General features: G+C 39.0%; 1 protein-coding gene across 1 annotated transcript in view; it reads right to left on the reverse strand.

The window, feature by feature from the left end:
- Window positions 1-24,670, reverse strand: part of LOC124722723 (GTPase-activating Rap/Ran-GAP domain-like protein 3) — a 346,637-nt gene that overhangs the window by 26,811 nt on the left and 295,156 nt on the right. The window lies entirely within an intron of this gene.

Raw genomic sequence — 24,670 nt, forward strand, 5'->3', positions numbered from 1 at the left:
GCATTTAATGGTTCTAATTGCAAACAAGTTTTGATACTGGTCCTTCAGTTTATTTCCTGCTTCCTGACAATAGCATACGTTATGTTGACAATGTTTGTTAACAAGCGCTATAAATGGTTACAATTAGGAACTAGCGCACTGTGGTATGAAATACAGTACTGACACATCTGTGGCAGTAGACAGCATAAGACATAGGATTTTCCATTCTTATTTATTGAAATGTTTAAACAGAAGTAACCCAATAACTGTAAGCAGATGAGTAACTGTAGAAAATATGAGGGTCTACATACTTAGTTTGGGTTAACAGAAGTGAAATGTCATTTACAGTGCATTTGCATGGTATTTGTTTAGGTCAGTATCAATCATTGTATCTTAATCTGAATGACTGAATGGTGCAATAATTATCAAAATTTGTAACACACTATCAATTAAAGGGTGGTAATTAGCATGAAACAAACAAAACATTAAAAATCACCTGAAAAAACTGAACTAGATCAGGTTATCATGTAAATATTCAAGTTACAGCATGCTCTGTACACAGCAACATTTCAAGAGTTAATAACATGACAAAGAGAAGAAAGGAGAAATGGCTCTTAAAATTGTTTTTCTTGAAAATGCCTGCTGGATTGAAACTGGTCAATATTACTGACTAAGGCGTTTTATTCAACTAACACACAGCATCAATGGCACCATGACTTCACTTAAATACTCTCTAAGTGTAACTCACCATTATTTTTTAATCCTTTTTTATGTATTGTTGACAGTTGTTGGTGGACAATGCTTTAAACTGACCTTGAAAACATTATGTAATTTGTTTGTTCTACATCCTGACTCTTCACAGAGTGTCAAGGAAAAATATTGTGATTTAGTGTTCCACTGATGACAATGTCATTAGAGGTAGTGTATAAGCTTTGATTGTTCTTTTTGAAGGAGTCATCCTGCCATTTACCTTAAGCAACTTAGGGAAGCCATGAAAAACCTAACTCTGGGTAGTAAAATCTTCTCAAGTGATCAGACAAGTGGTGGCAGCATCTTGTCACAATGTTTCGATGAGTTTTGTACCCACCACCTTCAGGCAAAGTGTCAGGATGCTGTGCTCTGCATATCTATATAGACCCAGGACTGCTGACCTCTTCTGTGTATATACCATTCTTCCAGAAACGAATGCCACACCAGTGGTCCTGGCACGTGACGAGCCCTGATGCAGAAGTTGAGCCCTGATGTCTGTCCATTCTATCTGCAGATGCCACCACCTTAAGCCAGAGCATTCCTATTGTGCTTTTGCAGTTGGACAATCCCATGCTGTGCTGAGTTGAAATCAACTATACTGGTTTATTAGGTTGTTGTACAGACATATTTCCACTGCCTCTTTGACAGTCGAGTCCCAGGACCTGTTGGCACTGCATATCTTCTTCATTTGTTCAAAATCGAATGTGGATGGTTGGATGGGGTTTGAACTGCTGTTTATCTAAATGTAAGTACAGTAATTTACTACTGTGTCACCTTGCTCAGTTGAGAGAGTCAAATAAATTTTTCTTGATACTTTGAATATAATAGAGGGAAACATTCCACGTGGGAGAAATATATCTAAAAACAAAGATGATGTAACATACCAAACGAAAGCGTTGGTATGTTGATAGACACACAAACAAAGACAAATACACACACAAAATTCAAGCTTTTGCAACCAACGGTTGCTTCATTGGGAAAGAGGGAAGGAGAGGGAAAGAAGAAAAGATGTGGGTTTTAAGGGAGAGGGTAAGGAGTCATTCCAATGCCAGGAGCGGAAAAACTTACCTTAGGGGGAGAGAAGGACAGGTATACACTCCTACACACACACATATCCATGCGCACATATACAGACACAAGCAGACATATGTAAAGACAAAGAGTTTGGGCAGAGATGTCAGTCGAGGCAGAAGTACAGAGGCAAAGATGTTGTTGAATGACAGGTGAGGTATGAGCGGCAGCAACTTGAAATTATCGGAGGTTGAGGCCTGGTGGGTAATGGGAAGAGAGGATATATTGAAGGGCAAGTTCCCATCTCCGGAGTTCTGACAGGTTGGTGTTAGTGGGAAGTATCCAGATAACCCGGATGGCATAACACTGTGCCAAGATGTGCTGGCCATGCACCAAGGCATGTTTAGCCACAGGGTGATCCTCATTACCAACAAACACTGTCTGCCTGTGTCCATTCATGTGAATGGACAGTTTGTTGCTGGTCATTCCCACATAGAAAGCTTCGCGGTGTAGGCAGGTCAGTTGGTAAATCACGTGGGTGCTTTCACACGTGGCTCTGCCTTTGACCATGTACACCTTCCGGGTTACAGGACTGGAGTAGGTGGTGGTGGTGGGAGGGTGCATGGGACAGGTTTTACACTGGGGGCGGTTACAAGGGTAGGAGCCAGAGGGTAGGGAAGGTGGTTTGGGGATTTCATAGGGATGAACCAAGAGGTTACGAAGGTTAGGTGGGCGGCGGAAAGACACTGTTGGTGGAGTGGGGAGGATTTCATGAAGGATGGATCTCATTTCAGGGCAGGATTTGAGGAAGTCATATCCCTGCTGGAGAGCCACATTCAGAGTCTGATCCAGTCCCAGAAAGTATCCTGTCACAGCTTTCGCATCCCGCAACTACCCTCCTGACCTGGTACAGAAGCAAATAACCAGAGCCATTTCCTCATCCCCTCAAACCCAGAACCTCACCTGTCATTCAACAACATCTTTGCCTCTGTACTTCTGCCTCGACTGACATCTCTGCCCAAACTCTTTGATTTTACATATGTCTGCTTGTGTCTGTATATGTGCGGATGGATATGTGTGTGTTTGCGAGTGTATACCTGTTCTTTTTTCCCCCTAAGGTAAGTCTTTCCGCTCCCGGGATTGGAATGACTCCTTACCCTCTCCCTTAAAACCCACATCCTTTCTTCTTTCCCTCTCCTTCCCTGTTTCCTGATGAAGCAACTGTTGGTTGCGAAAGCTTGAATTTTGTGTGTGTATTTGTCTTTGTTTGTGTGTCTATCGACATACCAATGCTTTCGTTTGGTAAGTTACATCATCTTTGTTTTTAGATATATTTCTTGATACTTTGTAATATATCCATTCATTTTGTTGTTCCGTGAAAAGACACATACTTTAATTTTTGTTGGCAGTCCTGTTACACAGAAAATCATTGATTACACTAACATATGTGAAAATTTGTACCTATCAAAAGCTACATCTGACTTAAATGAAATTTATACCCATGATTTAATATATGACAGTATGTTAATCATCTGGGTTACAGACCAGTACATGATCAATGACTATAAGAATTTTGTGCGGTGTAAAGTTCCCACATGGCATAATCAGAATCTCTAAATGGCACTGCAGGATAATCAAGGAGGGACTGCATATGTTTCTCAGAAAAACTGCTCCATACACTTTGCAAACAAATCCACACAACTTCAAAAGAGACTGGTACAAGACTCAGATGAACAGGTTTCTGATCAACTTTATCTAAAATAATGTCAGATGAGCCATGTGAAGTAAAGTGGAAGCCAAAAGAGCAGTGGGGTCTATTATTCTTTGCAGAATACTTGAACATTTCTTGCCACATGTTGATGGGCACTGCCATGCAGAAGTAAGGCAAGCAAAGTTGATTGAAGAAAGGACTGTACTTCAGATGCTAAAACCTCCATGATGTAGAAACTGTTGTTCATATCACCATTAGTACATTGGAGTCAGCATTACATGTTGTATCCAATAGCACCATAGGTCAACAAACTTGTTTTTTTCTCCATTACACTACTTAATAACACAAGGTGGCAAATGCAGATTATTATAGTAATATTTAACACAAATGTGGTCATCACTAAAGGATTGTTGAAGTAGGAGACATTTGGAAAACAGTATATTTTGGCACATAGTATTCCACCAGCAGCTTTCATATGTCCAAGTGTCACATGTAGTTTCTTGGAAATGTAATATATCACAGTGATATTGCAGATGGAGCTGTAAAGTACATTAAATTATGTAGGCAAGATGGTGGTCACACCATGCTGTGGCCGTACTGCATATTCTTGTAATCCCTCACAGGTATATAGAAATGTCTTTTAATCAATAGTTTTATACATAATGGGCGTAACAAAAGATATGGCCAAACTTTCAAGAAACATTCCTCACATGTAGAGGAAGAAAACGTGTTACGTGGATGTTGGAGCTCATTTTCTACTTCTCTTCATCATCATGTTTATCATGGGGAACAAACAGAAACAGAATGTACAAGCAGTATGTGAAATATTTTCTACATGAAATATTCAACATAGCCACTTTGTTACAGTATGAAACACTTTGCTAAAGGAAATGTTCAACATACCCTCTGTTTGTAAGGGTACGTGCATCAGCATGCTTTTGCACTGAATCCCTGGTGTGCTTGTGTATATCTGGAGAGTGACACCATCAACAAAGGTTTACTGTCAACATTTGGGTGGGCATTGTTGGTGCCTGTTTGTTAGGGCTTCATATTCTTGAACCCAGAGTCAATGGAGAAATGTACCACTCTTTTTAGAGAACATGTCACCTGTTCTGCTAGAACATGAGCCCTTATGAGTGCATCAAAATGTACTTCATGCATGATGGGGCTCCTTCTCATTTCAGTGTAAACATTTATAGGCTTCTAAATACAGATTTAGTGATGGATGACCAGGTAGACGTGGGCCAATTCCTTGGCATCCTTGCTCTCCAGACCTGAGGTCACAAGACTTTTATTTGTGGAGGCATTTGAAAGCTCTTGTGTGTGGAACCCTGGTACAAGATGTATAGACTTTTCACACCTGTATTGTGAAAGCCTGTGAAACAATACACAAATCTCTAGGGGTAAATGAGTGGATCAGGGATTCAGTATGACTTCAGGTTGAACATGTATCCTTGCTAACAGAGGGCCTTATGAGCATTTCCTTTAGGAAAGTGTTTCATATTGTAACCAAGAAGGTATGATGCACATATCATCAAAGAAAATGCTTGATGAAATGCTGATATGTGCTGTTTCTGTAGGTTTCTCATAAACAATGTGTTTATGAAGAGAAGAGGAAAATGAGCTTGAACATGGAAATAAAACATTTCTTGACAAATGTCCATAAATATGGACATATTAACCAGTATCAGATTAGATTAGATTAATACTAGTTCCATGGATCATGAATACGATATTTCGTAATGATGTGGAACGAGTCGAATTTTCTAATACATGACATAATTAGGTTAATTTAACAACATACTTAAGTTAATATAACAACTTTATTTTTTGTGTTTTTTTCTTTTTCTTTTTATTTTTTAAATATTTTTTTTTCTTAATTTATATCTAAAAATTTCTCTATGGAGTAGAAGGAGTTGTCATTCAGAAATTCTTTTAATTTCTTCTTAAATACTTGTTGGTTATCTGTCAGACTTTTGATACTATTTGGTAAGTGACCAAAGACTTTAGTGCCAGTATAATTCACCCCTTTCTGTGCCAAAGTTAGATTTAATTTTGAATAGTGAAGATCATCCTTTCTCCTAGTATTGTAGTTATGCACACTGCTATTACTTTTGAATTGGGTTTGGTTGTTAATAACAAATTTCATAAGAGAGTATATATACTGAGAAGCTACTGTGAATATCCCTAGATCCTTAAATAAATGTCTGCAGGATGATCTTGGGTGGACTCCAGCTATTATTCTGATTACACGCTTTTGTGCAATAAATACTTTATTCCTCAGTGATGAATTCCCCCAAAATATGATGCCATATGAAAGCAATGAGTGAAAATAGGCGTAGTAAGCTAATTTACTAAGATGTTTATCACCAAAATTTGCAATGACCCTTATTGCATAAGTAGCTGAACTCAAACGTTTCAGCAGATCATCAATGTGTTTCTTCCAATTTAATCTCTCATCAATGGACACACCTAAAAATTTGGAATATTCTACCTTAGCTATATGCTTCTGATTAAGGTCTATATTTATTAATGGCGTCATACCATTCCCTGTACGGAACTGTATGTACTGTGTCTTATCAAAATTCAGTGAGAGTCCGTTTACAAGGAACCACTTAGTAATTTTCTGAAAGACAGTATTGACAATTTCATCAGTTAATTCTTGTTTGTCAGGTGTGATTACTATACTTGTATCATCAGCAAAGAGAACTAACTTTGCCTCTTCATGAATACAGAATGGCAAGTCATTAATATATAATAAGAACAACAAAGGACCCAAGACTGACCCTTGTGGAAACCCATGCTTGATAGTTCCCCAGTTTGAGGACTGTGCTGATCTTTGCATGTTATGAGAACTACTTATTTCAACTTTCTGCACTCTTCCAGTTAGGTACGAATTAAACCATTTGTGCACTGTCCCACTGATGCCACAATACTTGAGCTTGTCTAGCAGAATTTCATGATTTACACAATCAAAAGCCTTTGAGAGATCACAAAAAATCCCAATGGATGGTGTTCGGTTATTCAGATCATTCAAAATTTGACTGGTGAAAGCATATATGGCATTTTCTGTTGAAAAACCTTTCTGGAAACCAAACTGACATTTTGTTAGTACTTCATTTTTACAGATATGTGAAGCTACTCTTGAATACATTACTTTCTCAAAAATTTTGGATAAAGCTGTTAGAAGGGAGATTTGACGGTAATTGTTGACATCAGATCTATCCCCCTTTTTATGCAAAGGTATAACAATAGCATATTTCAGTCTATGAGGGAAAATGCCCTGTTCCAGAGAATTATTACACAGGTGGCTGAGAATCTTACTTATCTGTTGAGAACAAGCTTTTAGTATTTTGCTGGAAATGCCATCAATTCCATGTGAGTTTTTGCTTTTAAGCAAGTTTATTATTTTCCTAATTTCAGAGGGAGAAGTGGGTCAGATTTCAATTGTATCAAATTGCATAGGTATGGCCTCTTCCATTAACAGCTTAGCATCTTCTAATGAACACCTGGATCCCACTATATCCACAACATTTAGAAAATGATTATTAAAAATATTTTCAACTTCTGACTTTTTGTTCATAAAGTTTTCATTCAATTTGATGGTAATACTGTCTTCCTCTGCTCTTGGTTGACCTGTTTCTCTTTTAATAATATTCCAAATTGTTTTAATTTTATTATCAGAGTTGCTGATTTCAGACATGATACACATACTCCTGGATTTTTTAATAACTTTTCTTAATATAACACAGTAGTTTTTATAATTTTTGATAGTTTCTGGGTCACTACTCTTTCTTGCTGTCAGATACATTTCCCTTTTCCGGTTACAAGATATTTTTATACCCTTAGTAAGCCATGGTTTGTTACACGGTTTCTTACGAGTATATTTAACTATTTTCTTGGGGAAGCAGTTTTCAAATGCATTTACAAAAATGTCATGAAATAAATTATATTTTAAATTGGCATCAGGTTCACGGTACACCTCATCCCAGTCTAACTGCTGTAGGCTTTCCCTGAAATTTGCAATTGTTAAATCGTTGACTGAACGTACTACTTTGGAGGACTGTTTAGTATTGCTGAATGGAGCTATGTCATATATTGTAACTAGCTGTGCACCATGATCAGAAAGACCATTCTCAACAGGCTGAGCATTTATCTGGTTAAACTTATCTTGGTCTATAAAGAAGTTATCTATCAGTGAGCTGCTATCCTTTACCACCTGAGTAGGGAAATCAATAACGGGTGTCAAATTGAAAGAACCGAGTAATACTTCAAGGTCATTTTTCCTATTACCCTCTTTCAGAGAATCTACATTGAAGTCCCCACAAATAATAATTTGCTTCCCCCTGTCTGACAGATAGCACAACAAGGAGTCCAAATTTTTCAGAAATAGATGAAAATTTCCTGATGGGGACCTATATACAGTTACAATTATAAATGTGCCTTTATTTAATTTAAGCTCACAGGCACATGCTTCTATATGTTTCTCTACACAAAACTGTTTTGTTTCTATACTTTTTTGCACAATGATAACTTTTGACATATATGGCAACTCCTCCTTTCTCCATATTTTCTCTCATTACATGTGCAGAGAGCTTATATCCACTTACATTTACCTTATCCATATCAGTAACAATGTGATGCTCAGACAGGCATAGTATATCTATTTCATTCTCAGCTTCTAAATCTTCTAAACAAACCAGAAGCTCATCTACTTTGTTCTTTAAACTCCCAATATTTTGATGAAATATACTTACATTATTTTTAATTATACTTTTATGAGAACCTTTCCTTATTCTAACATTTGCAGTACTCTCCTGTCTGAGTTTCTCATTGTGCTTAGGCCTAGTTCCTATACCAGTGGTCACATGGTGTTCAGAGAGGCAGATTATGTCAACTGGGTTGGGTGACTTTAATTCATCAATGCAATTACCTAGGACTGAGATACAACTTGGTGGAGATAAAATTTCTGGTGATTGATGAAAATTTATAATTGATAGCTGTGATTGGTGATCAAATGTGCTAGAATTGTGCTGTTTAATTTCTTTCCTAAACTGAAGATTTGTTTCAATCCTGACCTCTCGTAGAACTTGACATCTTTCTGTCTTACCTATCCTAAAAAAGGTGCTGCTCCAACACCTGTAACCACTGGTATTTTACCATTCATGGCAGTGCCTCCCCCCCTTAAATTTCCTGCTATTACCCCAGCCAGTTTCCCCTTCCCTTTCCTGTTGAGATGTAGGCCGTGCCTGGTATAGTCCCACCTACTGAGATAATCAACAGGAACCACACCAATATGAGCCCCCGCACCCGACCCAAGCAGCTGTTCCAACTTCAAATTAACTCTCCCAACAGAAGAGTTCAAATGAGGCCAGTCATGGCGTCTCAGGACAGATACAAATTCAACATTGGTGTGTCTCGATGCCGACGCAATCTTTACCAGGTCACACTCTATACTGTACCCAGGATCTCTGTCGATGCTGTTCCCTGGCCCTCCCACAATAACCACGGTGTCTTCCCTGGTAAATCCTTTACAGAGTGAACCTAAATCCTCTGTCACCTGATCCAGACTAGCACTTGGTTTGAAAAAATTTGTAACCTGGTATTCTGGTCCTAATTCCTCCTGCAGAAGTTGGCCTACACCTCTGGCATGAGAACTGCCTAACAACAAAACTTTCTTCCTTTTCGATGACTTTCCTACATTCTTTTTCAATTTCCTATTGAAAGTTTGTTGTGTCCTGTCTACACCTACCTCTGCTTGAGGCTCATCAGTTTCTAACTGAAGCAACAGGTCAAACTTATTTTTGACATTCAGCACAAAACTGTCAGACTTAGTTCTAGGCCTGTTCCTTCTGCTACCTGTTGCCACTTCCCACCTCTCTTTGCCCTTCTCCCTCCTTAACCTGTCCAGATATTCCCTAGCCTGATCAGATAAGGAAAGTAGATGGGTAACAAGGGTATTAGAAAATCCTGTCAGACACTTAAATGTCTCAGTTCTTTGCAAAAGAATTACACTAATCCACAGCTCCTAAATTACTATAATAGATACAAAAGAATATAAAAGAGGGTACTGCTTCCTGCAAAAAATCATTCAATGACAAAAATATACAATACAGAAAATAAAAGCAAAGTAGTATAGGATGACGTAAAACATGAAACTGGAAAAGGCAAATACAAGCATTGTGATAAGTGAGACAGAGATGAGAGTAGAGAAGCAAAAACTTCAGAGGACTTGGCAGATTTTGTAAATGGCTGTTTCTCAAGTGTTGCAGAGAACTTGCAACAAATTATTTCTAAAACACATTTAGCACTAGCAACAAACTACATTGCATGCACAACAATGTTGTTTTCCACAACGGAATTTGAAATCAAAGATAATAACTGTGTCCTTTAGTTTAGGTATTTTTTCCAGAATACCTGAAGCACACATTTGTTGTGCCCTTACTGAAGAAAATCATGCTGAAAGTATAGAAAGCTGCAAGCCAGTTTCACTATTGACAGCATTCACAAAAATAACTGAATCAATCATGAAAAATGGAATAATGAGTTACATGGATACATATAACCTTTTCAATGAAACACAGTTTAGTTTATGAAGTGGGAGAAGTGCAATATCAGCTGTAACAGGATTCACAAATGTTGTACTTGAAGCTCTTGACAAGGGTGACTGTGTTACAGGCAAATTCTTAGACTTATCCAAGGATTTTGACATTGTTGGCCATAAAATACTATTAAGCAAACCAGGAACATTATGTGTAACAGGAATAACAAATGAGTGGTTCCTGTCTTATGTGGAAAATAGGATGTAAAATGTAGTGACAGTTCATCCATGTGATGAGGATAAATGTTTAGTAAAGCAATTGTCATACAATAAATGTGCATATATAAGTGTGCCTCAGGGTAATGTACTGGGTCAAATATACGCCACATGACTAAAAAGCATCCAGAAGAGAAGGAGGAAACAAAATTAGACTTCAGGGACTGAGAAGGTATGTGATGTTATTTCAGTGATTACAGAGTCAAGTTAAATTTACAGAGAGTTTGGAGTATAAGCACACATATCAGTGGGATGTTGCACCCCTCTGGCCCAGATGCAAGTCCTATTTCAGTTTGGAAGGGTGTCATAAAGCTGATGCATCTTCTCTTGAGCTGAGCTGACCCACAACTGTTATGACAGTTCCTCGATATCCTGGATACTGGGATGGGATGGAGTTGATGTCCTGACTGGTCATAAATGTGTTCTGTTGAGACCAAATCTGGGGATCTTGTTAGCTATGGTAGTACCTCAACATCATACAGACAGTTTTTAGAGACACATGCCATGAGTGGATGAGCATTGTCTTGTTGAAAAATGGCACCACGATACTGTCACATGAGAAGTAACACGTGAGGACACAGGATGTCCAAGGCGTAATGTTGTGCTACCAGAGATCCCTCAGTCATTACCAACCATGACTTGTAGTCATACGCAATAGATCCCCACATCATGATCCCAGAGGTAACACTGCCATGCCTCTCCAAAATATTGGAAGAATGGGACCCCTCCACAGATCACCACCATACAATGGTCATCCAGAACAACTCAGAACCGGGATTCATCACTGAACACGACATGATGCCATTTAATCAGTAGTCCATGCTTCCCCATTCATGGTACCACTCAAAATATAGCCATTTGTGTAGTGGTGTCAATGACATCCTATGCACGGGCAGTAATTCCCTAGTCCAGGTGCTGCTAGTCTCCAAGCAATGGTGCAGGATGACACACAATGTAGCAGAGAGTTCATTAGTTGTTCTTGGATAACATACACAGATGTGAAGGTGTTACGATGTACTTGGTGCACAGTACAGTGATCATCCCTTGTCTGCCCTCCCATTTCTACCTGGTCCAACATATGCCCTCAAATCTGGGTATTTCATGATTTGAACACATTCCGAAAGACCTCTTTCAAACAATGTCATGTGTTGATAATGGTGTCTCACACCAGTACATGGCATCTCTGTGTGCTTCAAAGGGATCACTCAACATCTGACACTGTTCACACCCATTGTATATCCTGCTAGGCCTGGCAAAAACATGAATATGGACAACACTAACACCCTCTGATAGTCATTCTACCTACTGCAATGAACTGCAACACTAACCATTTACATACCTGCTGGTGGTGTGTAAGTGTACAAAGTTACAGTGACACCCGACCATGCCTTTTTGGTGCTTCACTTTTTTTGTAAATCAGTCTATATTATGTATTTTCCAGGAAGACATGGAGAAAAGTTCTCTTTGGTGATGACAGCTACATCTTACTCATAAAATGTCAGAACTCCTAATAGAGAAGGCAAATGAAAATCTCACATATGTTTACAAGTGGGCAGCAGGTGGAAAATGAAAAGAAAACAAATAGCCTGCATTTCACCAAAAAGAGGGAAAATGACTCTGTCACATAGACAATAAGCCTACAGATTGTGTAACAAATAAAAAGTTTTTAGGGATGAATATTGCTTGTCAATCAGCACAGAATGAACATGAAAAGATACTGGTAAAAATAATGTCATTAGCATGTTATTATCCTCTTAGGGTTTTAGCAGCAGTTTGTAACAGCTGAAATAGCATCTGTTATTAGTACCTAGTTCTTAGCAGTGGGTTTCTTTTCTGTGGCTCAGATGTGCAAAATAGATAAGTTTTTAAATCAAAGAAAAGTGCCCTAAGAATAAGAAGTAAAAGTAGCAATCAGATTCATAGTAAAGAACTATTTAAAATACTGGATATCCTTACTGCACCAAGTGTGTACACATCTATCACTCTGTTGTGCATATCAAGAAAAACTTTAGTAAGTTTCACACACACACACACACACACACACACACACACACACACACACACACACATATGAGAAACAATGAACTTGACATTGTTACATGTTTTTCACAACTGAATGTAATTCTTCAATCCAGTGCACAGTCTCTGGTGCTGTTTGTAAGAAATCTTCCTCACTACCATGAAGTGCTTGAATCCAACAATTAGTGACAATATGATGTATATTCTGGCCTGCAGCTCCACAATCATAATTTGGATTTACAGTTTGTTTTAATTGTGGAGTGAACCTTTGCAACTGTCATGGCCTGGTTGGATTCGATTCAGGGCAGTTCAGGCCTGGCATGGTAGATGAGATCCACTTGGGAGCTTAGCACCTGAGAAGGCATTATGCAGGTGCATATCTGTTACAGCTTACTGCTGACATTTCCATTCTTCAAGAGGTTTAAAACCTCTAGTGAACATGTCAGAATCATCATGCAGAACATGTCATGATTCTATTCTAGCCTTTCAAGATTTAAAAGTCGCAGGTATATATGCATCAGTAGATTAGGATTTCTGGGCATCTTGTTTTAATTCATGATAAGAATAGCAGACCTGCACATAACAGCTGGCATAATTCCTGTCAACAGCAGAAACCAGTGAACTTAGGTAGATCTGATAGCTCCAGATATTATGCACATAGTAGTAGTCAGTTGGGTACCAACAAGCTTTTTATGATGGCTACCAAAACATCACTGGTGCAGTCATAGCACCAGCCAAAAAGTGTATACAAAGAGGATAATGAAAAGAATATATTCTGGGATGGAATGATGAAGGTACAATGCTGTATGAACACTTCCAGCAAAGTGGAGACCTTGAGATATCAGCTGAGCTTATGTCCATCTAGGACTTAACTTTGAGACAAAAATGGACAGAAACATTCAAAAATGGGGGTTTTACCCACTCGAGCAGGAAAGGAAGCATAGTGGAAGGAAGTGGACCAGTATGCATAAAACTTGTGAAATGACATTGGGATGTGATCTATCTGCAAATGATTACTCTGCCCTCAGAGCCTGATTGAAGGAGGTTTGTTGAATAGCACAAACACCAGTATTACAGGAAAACTTTCAATATGTTCACTGCACAACTTTTAATTAGTGTGACTTTTCAAACTTTTGTTGTCACTATAAGCAGTATAATGACCAATTCCAGTTTTCACATGACTTAGTTGTTTACAGGCACACTCATATGAAATAGTTTGACAGTGGCAGATACAATACACTTTATCATATGAAGTCTCAAATATGAATATCAGTGTTGGCTTTCATTTACACAGTCAATTAGTAGATGCAGTAAGTTTTACAATGGCTGACAATAATGCACACTAATGAATATAGTTGACACTGAACAGTTAATACAATACAAGCAGACAGTAACTTTAAAGTATTGCATGCCCGGTTTTTAAGAATGAACTGCACTTTGACCACAGATGTTCATGAAGATATGATACAAAATTACATGATGTTAAGATTTTGTTACTTAGATGGCATACTGTCTTGGAGATATTAGGTGTGTGATTACTGACTGTAGACTTTATGACATTATTATTGATACCAACAGAGGTGTTACTCATTTATTAGCTTGTCTGGGACTTTCATATAGTAATCATCACCACTATCTGAGCCCATACTGATTATTTTGGGAGTGGGGCTGGTCTTATAATGACTGGCATACGAGAATGTTGTGATTTTGGAAATAACATAATGTTTTGATAAGCAGCTATGTTGGATTTTGCTAATTCAGATGGGCTATATGATACCACAGTCACTTGGTTTAAAAAGTATGCAGTAGTTAAGAAAAATGCAAAAGGTCATGAAACTATTTTATATATCTACACTGGGAATAATCCATTTATGAGTACAGGCACCATTTTTAGATTTATTATCATGAATGCAAATTTATACTGATTCTTAATTAATGGCTTAATCAATTAGTGAAAGGTGTCATTTGATTTGAAAAAAAAAAAAAAAACCAGAACAACAAAAGTGTGCCAAGCAAGATCATAAGAGATGGAAAAGAGCCACCGTGGTACAACAACCGAGTTAGAAAACTGCTGCGGAAGCAAAGGGAACTTCACAGCAAACAGGTCAGGAGTCCACTACACGCAGCAAGCAGCTACACGGGTAGCAGGGGTTGTGTGGCATGGACTGGGCAGTTTTTTACGTTAGATGGCCTCGGGCAAGTACAGAAAGGGCAACAGCCTCTAAGGGTGCAGGGCAAAGTCAGGACATGCGGGGACCAAGCAGCAATCCGTATTGTAATTGTAAACTGTCGAAGCTGCATTGGTAAAGTAGCGGAACTTCAAGCGCTGATAGAAAGCACCAAAGCTGAAATTGTTATAGGTACAGAAAGCTGGCTGAAGCCAGAGATAAATTCTGCCAAAATTTTTACAAAGGCACAGACGGTGTTTAGAAAGGATAGATTGCATGCAACCGGTGGTGGCGTGTTTGTCGCTGTTAGTAGTAGTTTATCCTGTAGTGAAGTAGAAGTGGATAGTTCCTGTGAATTATTATGGGTGGAGGTTACACTCAACAACCAAGCTAGATTAATAATTGGCTCCTTTTACTGACCTCCCGACTCAGCAGCATTAGTGGCAGAACAACTGAGAGAAAATTTGGAATACATTTCACATAAATTTTCTCAGCATGTTATAGGTGGAGATTTCAATTTACCAGATATAGACTGGGACACTCAGATGTTTAGGACGGGTGGTAGGGACAGAGCATTGAGTGACATTATACTGAGTGCACTATCCGAAAATTACCTCGAGCAATTAAACATAGAACCGACTTGCGGAGATAACATCTTGGACCTACTGATAACAAACAGAGCCGAACTTTTCGACTCTGTAAGTGCAGAACAGGGAATCAGTGATCATAAGGCCATTGCAGCATCCCTGAATATGGAAGTTAATAGGAATATAAAAAAAGGGAGGAAGGTTTATCTGTTTAGCAATAGTAATAGAAGGCAGATTCCAGACTACCTAACAAATCAAAATGATAATTTCTGTTCCGACACTAACAATGTTGAGTGTTTATGGAAAAAGTTCAAGGAAATCGTAAAATGCATTTTAGACAGGTATGTGCCGAGTAAAACTGTGAGGGACGGGAAAAACTCACCGTGGTTCAACAACAAAGTTAGGAAACTACTGCGAAAGCAAAGAGAGCTTCACTCCAAGTTTAAATGCAGCCAAAACCTCTCAGACAAACAGAAGCTAAATGATGTCAAAGTTAGCATAAGGAGGGCTATGCGTGAAGCATTCAGTGAATTTGAAAGTAACATTCTATGTACCGACTTGACAGAAAATCCTAGGAAGTTCTAGTCTTATGTTAAATCAGTAAGTGGCTCGAAACAGCATATCCAGACACTCCGGGATGATGATGGCATTGAAACAGAGGATGACACACATAAAGCTGAAATACTAAACACCTTTTTCCAAAGCTGTTTCACAGAGGAAGACCGCACTGCAGTTCCATCTCTAAATCCTCGCACAAACGAAAAAATGGCTGACATTCAAATAAGTATCCAAGGAATAGAAAAGCAACTGGAATCACTCAACAGAGGAAAGTCCACTGGACCTGATGGGATACCAATTCGATTCCACACAGAGTATGCGAAAGAACTTGCCCCCCTTCTATCAGCTGTGTACCGCAAGTCTCTAGAGGAATGGAAGGTTCCAAATGATTGGAAAAGAGCACAGGTAGTCCCAGTCTTCAAGAAGGGTCGTCGAGCAGATGCGCAAAAGTATAGACCTATATCTCTGACATTGATCTGTTGTGGAATTTTAGAACATGTTTTTTGCTCAAGTATCATGTCGTTTTTGGAAACCCAGAATCTACTCTGTAGGAATCAACATGGATTCCGGAAACAGCCATCGTGTGAGACCCAACTCGCTTTGTTTGTTCATGAGACCCAGAAAATATTAGATACAGGCTCCCAGGTAGATGCCATTTTCCTTGACTTCCGGAAGACGTTCGATACAGTTCCACACTGTCGCCTGATAAACAAAGTAAGAGCGTATGGAATATCAGACCAGCTGTGTGGCTGGATTGAAGAGTTTTTAGCAAACAGAACACAGCATGTTGTTATCAATGGAGAGACATCTACAGACGTTAAAGTAACCTCTGGCATCCCACAGGGGAGTGTTATGGGACCATTGCTTTTCACAATATATATAAATGACCTAGTAGATAGTGTCGGAAGTTCCATATGGCTTTTCGCGGATGATGCTGTAGTATACAGAGAAGTTGCAGCATTAGAAAATTGCAGCGAAATGCAGGAAGATCTGCAGCGGATAGGCACTTGGTGCAGGGAGTGGCAACTGACCCTTAATGTAGACAACTGTAATGTATTGCGAATACATAGAAAGAAGGATCCTTTATTGTATGATTATATGATAGCGGAACAAACACTGGTAGCAGTTACTTCTGTAAAATATCTGGGAGTATGCGTGCAGAACGATTTGAAGTGGAATGATCATATAAAATTAATTATTGGTAAGGTTGGTACCAGGTTGAAATTCATTAGGAGAGTCCTTAGAAAATGTAGTCCATCAACAAAGAAGGTGGCTTACAAAATACTCGTTCGACCTATACTTGAGTATTGCTCATCAGTGTGGGATCCGTACCAGATTGGGTTGACGGAGGAGATAGAGAAGATCCAAAGAAGAGTGGCGCGTTTCGTCACAGGGTTATTTGGTAACTGTGATAGTGTTACGGAGATGTTTAGCAAACTCAAATGGCAGACTCTGCAAGAGAGGCGCTCTGCATCGCGGTGTAGCTTGCTCGCCAGGTTTTGAGAGGGTGTGTTTCTGGATGAGGTATCAAATATATTGCTTCCCCCTACTTATACCTCCCAAGGAGATCACGAATGTAAAATTAGAGAGATTTGAGTGCGCACGGAGGCTTTCAGACAGTCATTCTTCCCATGAACCATACGCGACTGGAACAGAAAAGGGAGATAATGACAGTGGCATGTAAAGTGCCCTCCGCCACACACTGTTTGGTGGCTTGCGGAGTATAAATGTAGATGTAGATGTATAACATAGCCAAAGCCTTGCAGACAAACAAAAATTACGTGAAGCAAAATGTAGTGTGAGAAGGGCTATGCAAGAGGCATTCAATGAATTCAAAGTAAAGTTCTATGTACTGACTTCGCAGAAAATCCTAAGAAATTTTGGTCTTATGTCAGAGCAGTTGGTGGATCAAAACAAAATGTCCAGACACTCTGTGACCAAAATGGTACTGAAACAGAGGATGATAGACTAAAGGCTGAAATACTGAATGTCTTTTTCCAAAGCTGTTTCACAGAGGAAGACTGCACTGTAGTTCCTTCTCTAGATTGTTGCACAGATGACAAAATGGTTGATATCAAATAGACGACAGAGGGATAGAGAAAAAAATTAAAATCGCTCAAAAGAGGGAAGGCCGCTTGACCTGATGGGATACCAGTTCGATTTTACACAGAGTACGCAAAGGAACTTGGCCCCCTTCTTGCAGCGGTGTACCGTAGGTCTCTAGAAGAGCATAGCGTTCCAAAGGATTGGAAAATGGCACAGGTCATCCCCGTTTTCAAGAAGGGAAATCAAACAGATATACAGAACAATAGACACATATATCTAACGTTGATCAGTTGTAGAATTTTGGAACACGTATTATGTTCGAGTAAAATGACTTTTCTGGCGACTAGAAATCTACTTTGTAGGAATCAGCATGGGTTTCGAAAAAGAAGAACAAAGTAACAGCATATGGACTATCAGACCAATTGTGTGATTGGATTGAAGAGTTCCTAGATAACAGAATGCAGCATGTCACTCTGAATGGAGTGAAGTCTTCCGAAGTAAGAGTGATTTCAGGTGTGCCACAGGGGAGTGTCGTAGGATCGTTGCTATTCACAATATACATAAATGACCTTGTGGATGACATCGGAAGCTCACTGAGGCTTTTTGCAGATGATGCTGTGGTATATCGAGAGTTGTAACAATGGAAAATTGTACTGAAATGCAGGAGGATCTGCAGCGAATTGACGCATGATGCAGGGAATTGCAATTGAATCTCAATGTAGACAAGTGTAATGTGCTGTGAATACATAGAAAGAAAGATCCCTTATCATTTAGCTACAATATAGCAGGTCAGCAACTGGAAGCAATTAATTCCATAAATTACCTGGGAGTACGCATTAGGAGTGATTTAAAATGGAATGATCATATAAAGTTGATCGTTGGTAAAGCAGATGCCAGACTGAGATTCATTGGAAGAATCCTAAGGAAATGCAATCCGAAAACAAAGGAAGTAGGTTACAGTACACTTGTTTTCCCAATGCTTGAATAGTGCTCAGCAGTGTGGGATCTGTACCAGATAGGGTTGATAGAAGAGATAGAAAAGATCCAACAGAGAGCAGCGTGCTTCGTTACAGGATCATTTAATAATTGCAAAAGCATTATGGAGATGATAGATAAACTCCAGTGGAAGTCTCTGTAGGAGAGATGCTCAGTAGATCGGTACGGGCTTTTGTTGAAGTTTCGAGAACATACCTTCACCAAGGAGTCAAGCAGTATATTGCTCCCTCCTATGTATATCTTGCGAAGAGACCATGAAGATATAATCAGAGAGATTAGAGCCCACACAGAGGCATACCGACAATCCTTCTTTCCACGAACAATACGAGACTGGAATAGAAGGGAGAACCAATAGAGGTACTCAAGGTACCCTCTGCCACACACCGTCAAGTGCCTTGCGGAGTGTGGATGTAGATGTAGATGTAGATGTAGATGTAGATGTAGTGGCAAAACTTGGAATCTAACAGGCACAATGGTACAAATGGCTAAAGTAGTTTTGGGTCTACTCAAACTTTGATTACAATTATTTCTTTATTTAATTAGCTTGAAATATGTTACTCCAAGGTCAGAATACCAGTCTTTCTATTCAGTAATGTCAACATGCTCTATTAGACTGATTAGTTCAGTCAAAGGTTGCTATCTCATATTGTAGTAAGCATTTCAGTTGTTAAAAAACTTTTAATTAACATGGTTTTCTGAAATTAATTACATTAATAAAATTAGTATACTGAACAGGAAAGCCTGACTTAAGTGAAGCAAAGGCTGCTTAATAATTGAATGAAAAATTGAGAAAAAAAATTATTAATATGGGTGCCATAAGAGCACATGGCAGGTTCCAGCTTGCTCTGTTTCAACAAAATATTCAGAATCAATGATTGTAGAAACAAATGTATCAATATCTATAGTGCATGATAGTAATGTCTTGCCATTTTTCTGAGCTCAATATCTCACTCATTAGGAGAGATGCTGACTCAGTATTCCAGATAGACTGAAGGGAGGACATAGAGTTGTGTAGGTTTGTGGTCCTAGACAGCTAAGTAGAATAAGAATCATAACGCTACTCTATCATGATAGGTCTAAGCACAATAATGCTGACAAGAAAATGTATGTGAATGTGAAAAAGATGTACAGGTCTGAAATCAGAGCAGCTAAGTGCAAAGTAAATGATACATATACAATGAACTCCGTGAATACATGCAAAGCTGTAAGGGTAATTACTGAAAGAGAAATAAACTGTGATGATAAGGTATACCAGACACCAATTCCACCTGATATTCTAAATGCACATTTCATCAGTCCTCAGTCAGATAACAGCATAATGGAGGATGTGAGTAAGTCAGAGGCACTGCTGCCAGAAATGAACAGTAAGCAGACAGACAGCTTTCACTGGACTTGTGTACTGAGAAGATGGTCAATGAATCAGTAGCTAAGCTCAGTAATTCTGGAGCAGAGGATTACCATGGTGTCTCAAATTATGTTATTAAATATATCAGAAATCAAATTTTAACCCCACTGACTAAAATAATCAACAAAATTTTAAATAAAGGTAATTATCCGGAATGTTTAAATATATCTGTAGTTAAACCAGTACATAATAAAGGAGATATAGCATTTCCAGATAACTATCGACCAATATCACTTATACCCATAATATCAAAAATAATAGAATACCGCATGCATAAACACATGAGTCAATATTTTGAACATAGTGATATACTTACCTCCTCATAGTATTGTTTCAGATCCAGCCTTTCTACATTCAAAGCACTTGGGAATATGGTAGCAAAAATATACAATTGTTTTGAAAATAAAGATATTATCTGTGGAACGCTGCTGGAGCCGAGGAAAGCTTTTGATATGGTCCCCACAATATTCTCATAAAAAAGGTCTACCACTACAGAGTAGGAGAGAATGCTCTATGCCTAATGCAGTCTTACTTGGACAATAGAAAACAGTTACTTAAGGTAAATAATCAAATGTCAGAATGTCTCCCAGTTGAAAATGGCGTACCTCAAGGATCTGTTCTTTGACCTTTCCTTTTCGTTACTTATATAAATGAGTTACCTGCAGTTGTACCATATGATTCAGTGCTATATGCTGATGACACAACACTCATCAAATGTGATACCAACCTCAAAAATGTGTAACACAGCATGGCAGTGGCAATGGAGAGATGCACTACTTGGTTTGAGGCAAATGTACTGCAGAAGAATGATAGTAAAACTGAAGCTGTTGTATTCAATCTGAATGCTCCCAGTCCTGATAACAGTAAAAGTATTAGTATTTCAAACAGTTCAAAACTGCAGCTGGGATACCCACACAGGGAAGTTAAGTGGTAAATTGGCACATGTCATCTATCTGCTGTACAGGGTGAGGAGCAGTGTTAGTAAAGAACTTCTGTTATATGCATATTTTGCATTCTTCCATTTGCACCTGAGTTATGGAATAGTATTATGGGGCAATTCCATAGGCTCAAAATTAGTGTCTAATGGCAAAAGTAAGCCATAAGGTTCAAGGCAGGACTTAGCCCATATGAATCATGTCATGATTATTTTAAGAAACTAAATATAATGAGTATGTACTGTCATGTTTTTCATGTCCATTGAAAGCTCTTTGGTAATTGAGCTTAGTGTAACATTGATCTTTTCAGTCACATGACACAGGACACTGAAGGATCTACATGTACAGTACCCTTCTGTAAGCTGAACCACTTACTGTTGGTAAACAGTTCTACACTTCCTATAACTGTGGTTTCATCTAGGTTACTCTTTCTTTATGTTGCGGTTTTAACAAATATTATTGTAAGTAAAGCTGTTCTAAACTTGAAAGTTTGTTTAAACACTGTAGTGCTTTATCAAGGATGGTCTTAGTGGAGGAAAATTGCCCCCTTGATGTCTCCAAAGCAATTAAATGAATACATGGCCAATTACTGTAGAACTTAAACAGTTTAACATGGACTCCAACCACAGCACAACTTGGCATTTCTCACATTAACAAATCATTGCCAGAAGTGAAAGAAGTTATAACTGGGGGCAAAACCTGGAGCTTTGGATCTGTAGTCTGGCACTTATCCACTGAGCCACACAACACTGGTGAATAATGGAAATACTTTCACTTTTTGAAACAGAGTTTAAACTTCATCTGGATCCAGCTACTGCAAACCATATCATTTAATGCAGGGCTGGCCACAGCATGCCAAACTTCACACGCACAGTGCGTGCTGGCCAAGGGAGAGCCATGGCCTGGCCTGCCAGTCAGTTTTGCTTGGTCCTTCTCGGAAGTTTCCAGAATGGCATGACATTTCATTGAGTATTGTGGTGCAGCATTTTTTGGTCAGCACAACTCCCTCAGTGTGGCACAATCATGGTGTGGGTGGCGTTTACTCTTCACTATTTGTTCATGATATGAAGGATGTTCACAGATCCACTGGCTGTTTGCACAAAAAGAGGAAATCTAGTGATCTATGAAAACCTTTAAAATGAAAGGGAATGACAGACGTGAGGGATGAGAACTGTCAATTCACTTAAGTGATAGGTGCTGCATATCAGCTATGAAACAACATTACAATACCATGCAGAAGGATTTTAATGATTTAGTTGACAATGAAAGAGCAAAAAAATTACAATGATCAACAGACAGGATTCATTTCTCTGCATACCAAGAAACATTTTGTGCTAAGTTTGCAGGTGTGAAGCATCTGAAGAAAGTGGTGATACAAACAGAAAATTTCTGAAGCTGCATGCATTATTCTAGTGCCAGTTGCAACAATTTTCAATGGAACTGAGTGAAGCATAGGGAGACTTCACATATTACTGCAAAGTACATTGGTTGAGTCAAGGGGCATGCCTGAAATGATTTTTTGATTTAAAACTCGCTATTTTTAAATTTATGAAGGAAAAAGAACATCTGAAATGGATTGCAGTCTCTGCATTGTAAGTGGAGTTGACTGCACACTGCCGGCCGGAGTGGCTGAGCGGTTAAAGGCGCTACAGTCTGGAACCGCACGACCGCTACGGTCGCAGGTTCGAATCCTGCCTCGGGCATGGATGTGTGTGATGTCCTTAGGTTAGTTAGGTTTAAGTAGTTCTAAGTTCTAGGGGACTTATGACCACAGCAGTTGAGTCCCATAGTGCTCAGAGCCATTTGACTGCACACTGCTCACAGTAAGACAATGAAATGTAACTTCTTTCTGATTTGATGGGGATGCATTTAAAAAGAAAATTGCTTTGTAGAAAGGACACATTCTGACCAACACAGTCCAGTTCCCTGAGCTCACTGTCATCAAAGGAACTGTGTGGTTTGAGGAATTCATTCTGGTCTTAAAAGAATTACAAGGATATAATAGAGGGAAACATTCCACGTGGGAAAAATATATCTAAAAAGAAAGATGATGAAACTTACCAAACAAAAGCGCTGGCAGGTCGATAGACACACAAGCAAACACAAACATACACACAAAATTCTAGCTTTCGCAACCAATGGTTGCCTCGTCAGGAAAGAGGGAAGGAGAAGGAAAGACAAAAGGATATGGGTTTTAAGGGAGAGGGTAAGGAGTCATTCCAATCCCGGGAGCGGAAAGACTTACCTTAGGGGGAAAAAAGGACAGGTATACACTCGCACACACACACATATCCATCCACACATACACATGTATGTGTGGATGGATATGTGTGTGTGTGCGAGTGTATACCTGTCCTTTTTTCCCCCTAAGGTAAGTCTTTCCGCTCCCGGGATTGGAATGACTCCTTACCCTCTCCCTTAAAACCCATATCCTTTTGTCTTTCCTTCTCCTTCCCTCTTTCCTGACGAGGCAACCATTGGTTGCGAAAGCTAGAATTTTGTGTGTATGTTTGTGTTTGCTTGTGTGTCTATCGACCTGCCAGCGCTTTTGTTTGGTAAGTTTCATCATCTTTCTTTTTGAATTACAAGGATAGTTTTATAAAGGGTTGGAGGACACTGTCAGTCTTAAATCTGTTTTTGAGCTGTTTTTGAGACCATTTGCTGCTTCAGTTAAAAGCATCTTTGTGCATGTGCAGCTGTAACTGACTGACCAGCAAGGTATTTCCAGTTAGAATGACAAATATTTTTATGTTAAAACTGTTCAGGATGCCTACATTGCTTTCCTCAGGTAGAGTTTCTAAGTCTCCATAATGAGGTTGCAAAAGTGTTACAATATTTTGATTACCATATTTGTGTGAAAGACCTTTTTTTCATTATGATCTCCCAGCACATAGTTCCTGACAGCTGCCAACAACTCCCACATTCAGATGTGTGGCAAAAAATGTCTGTAATTGGACCTTGATTTGAACAAGTTGTTCCAATGCAATTTCATCATGGCAGATGTCACCAGACCTCTTACAGGAGCTGATTTCCTACTCCATTTTTGCTTGGCTGTGGACCTCTACAAGGGAATGTTTCTGTTCTATCAGAAGTCAACTCCTTGTAAATTTTAAGCACATCATTCAAGAGGTTCCAGAGACAGTGTCTCATCAGTAGTGCAAACATGACATGATGCACCAGATTCAGATCTCACTGGGCCCACCAGTCACTGCTAAACTAGGAAAACCCCCAAAATTTTTTGGTGATAAAGGCAGAAATTGAGAGGAAAATACGAGAAGGTGTAGCAGCACCTTCCCCAGAAATCTACTCCTTGATCATGGAGTCACTCGAGAACTGCAGCGTGAACATCCTGGTCATTGGAAAATCTCTTTCCTCCCAGTTGGTCTTTCAGCTTGATGAAAAGATGGAATTCACATGGTGCAAGATTGGCACTTACTGATCAGCATCATCCACATCTGTGTAAGCTTGATCAAATTGTGGAATATATTTCCAGTTGGCGTGCCATTTCACTCGCGCACTGTGATGCATTTATTATCCATACTTCAGCAGGTTTGTGCCTGCAGGAAACCCAGAACATATGCTCTGTTGTGACAATGCATCATTCTTATTGTGCAATAGTCTTAGTGTGGGTCAGCATCTGTAACTTATTTTCTGAAGTCCTTACATAATTAATTCTGGCTATGCTGTT

Source organism: Schistocerca piceifrons, chromosome X, assembly GCF_021461385.2.
Source record: "Schistocerca piceifrons isolate TAMUIC-IGC-003096 chromosome X, iqSchPice1.1, whole genome shotgun sequence".
In the NCBI taxonomy this organism is placed as follows: Eukaryota; Metazoa; Arthropoda; class Insecta; order Orthoptera; family Acrididae; genus Schistocerca; species Schistocerca piceifrons.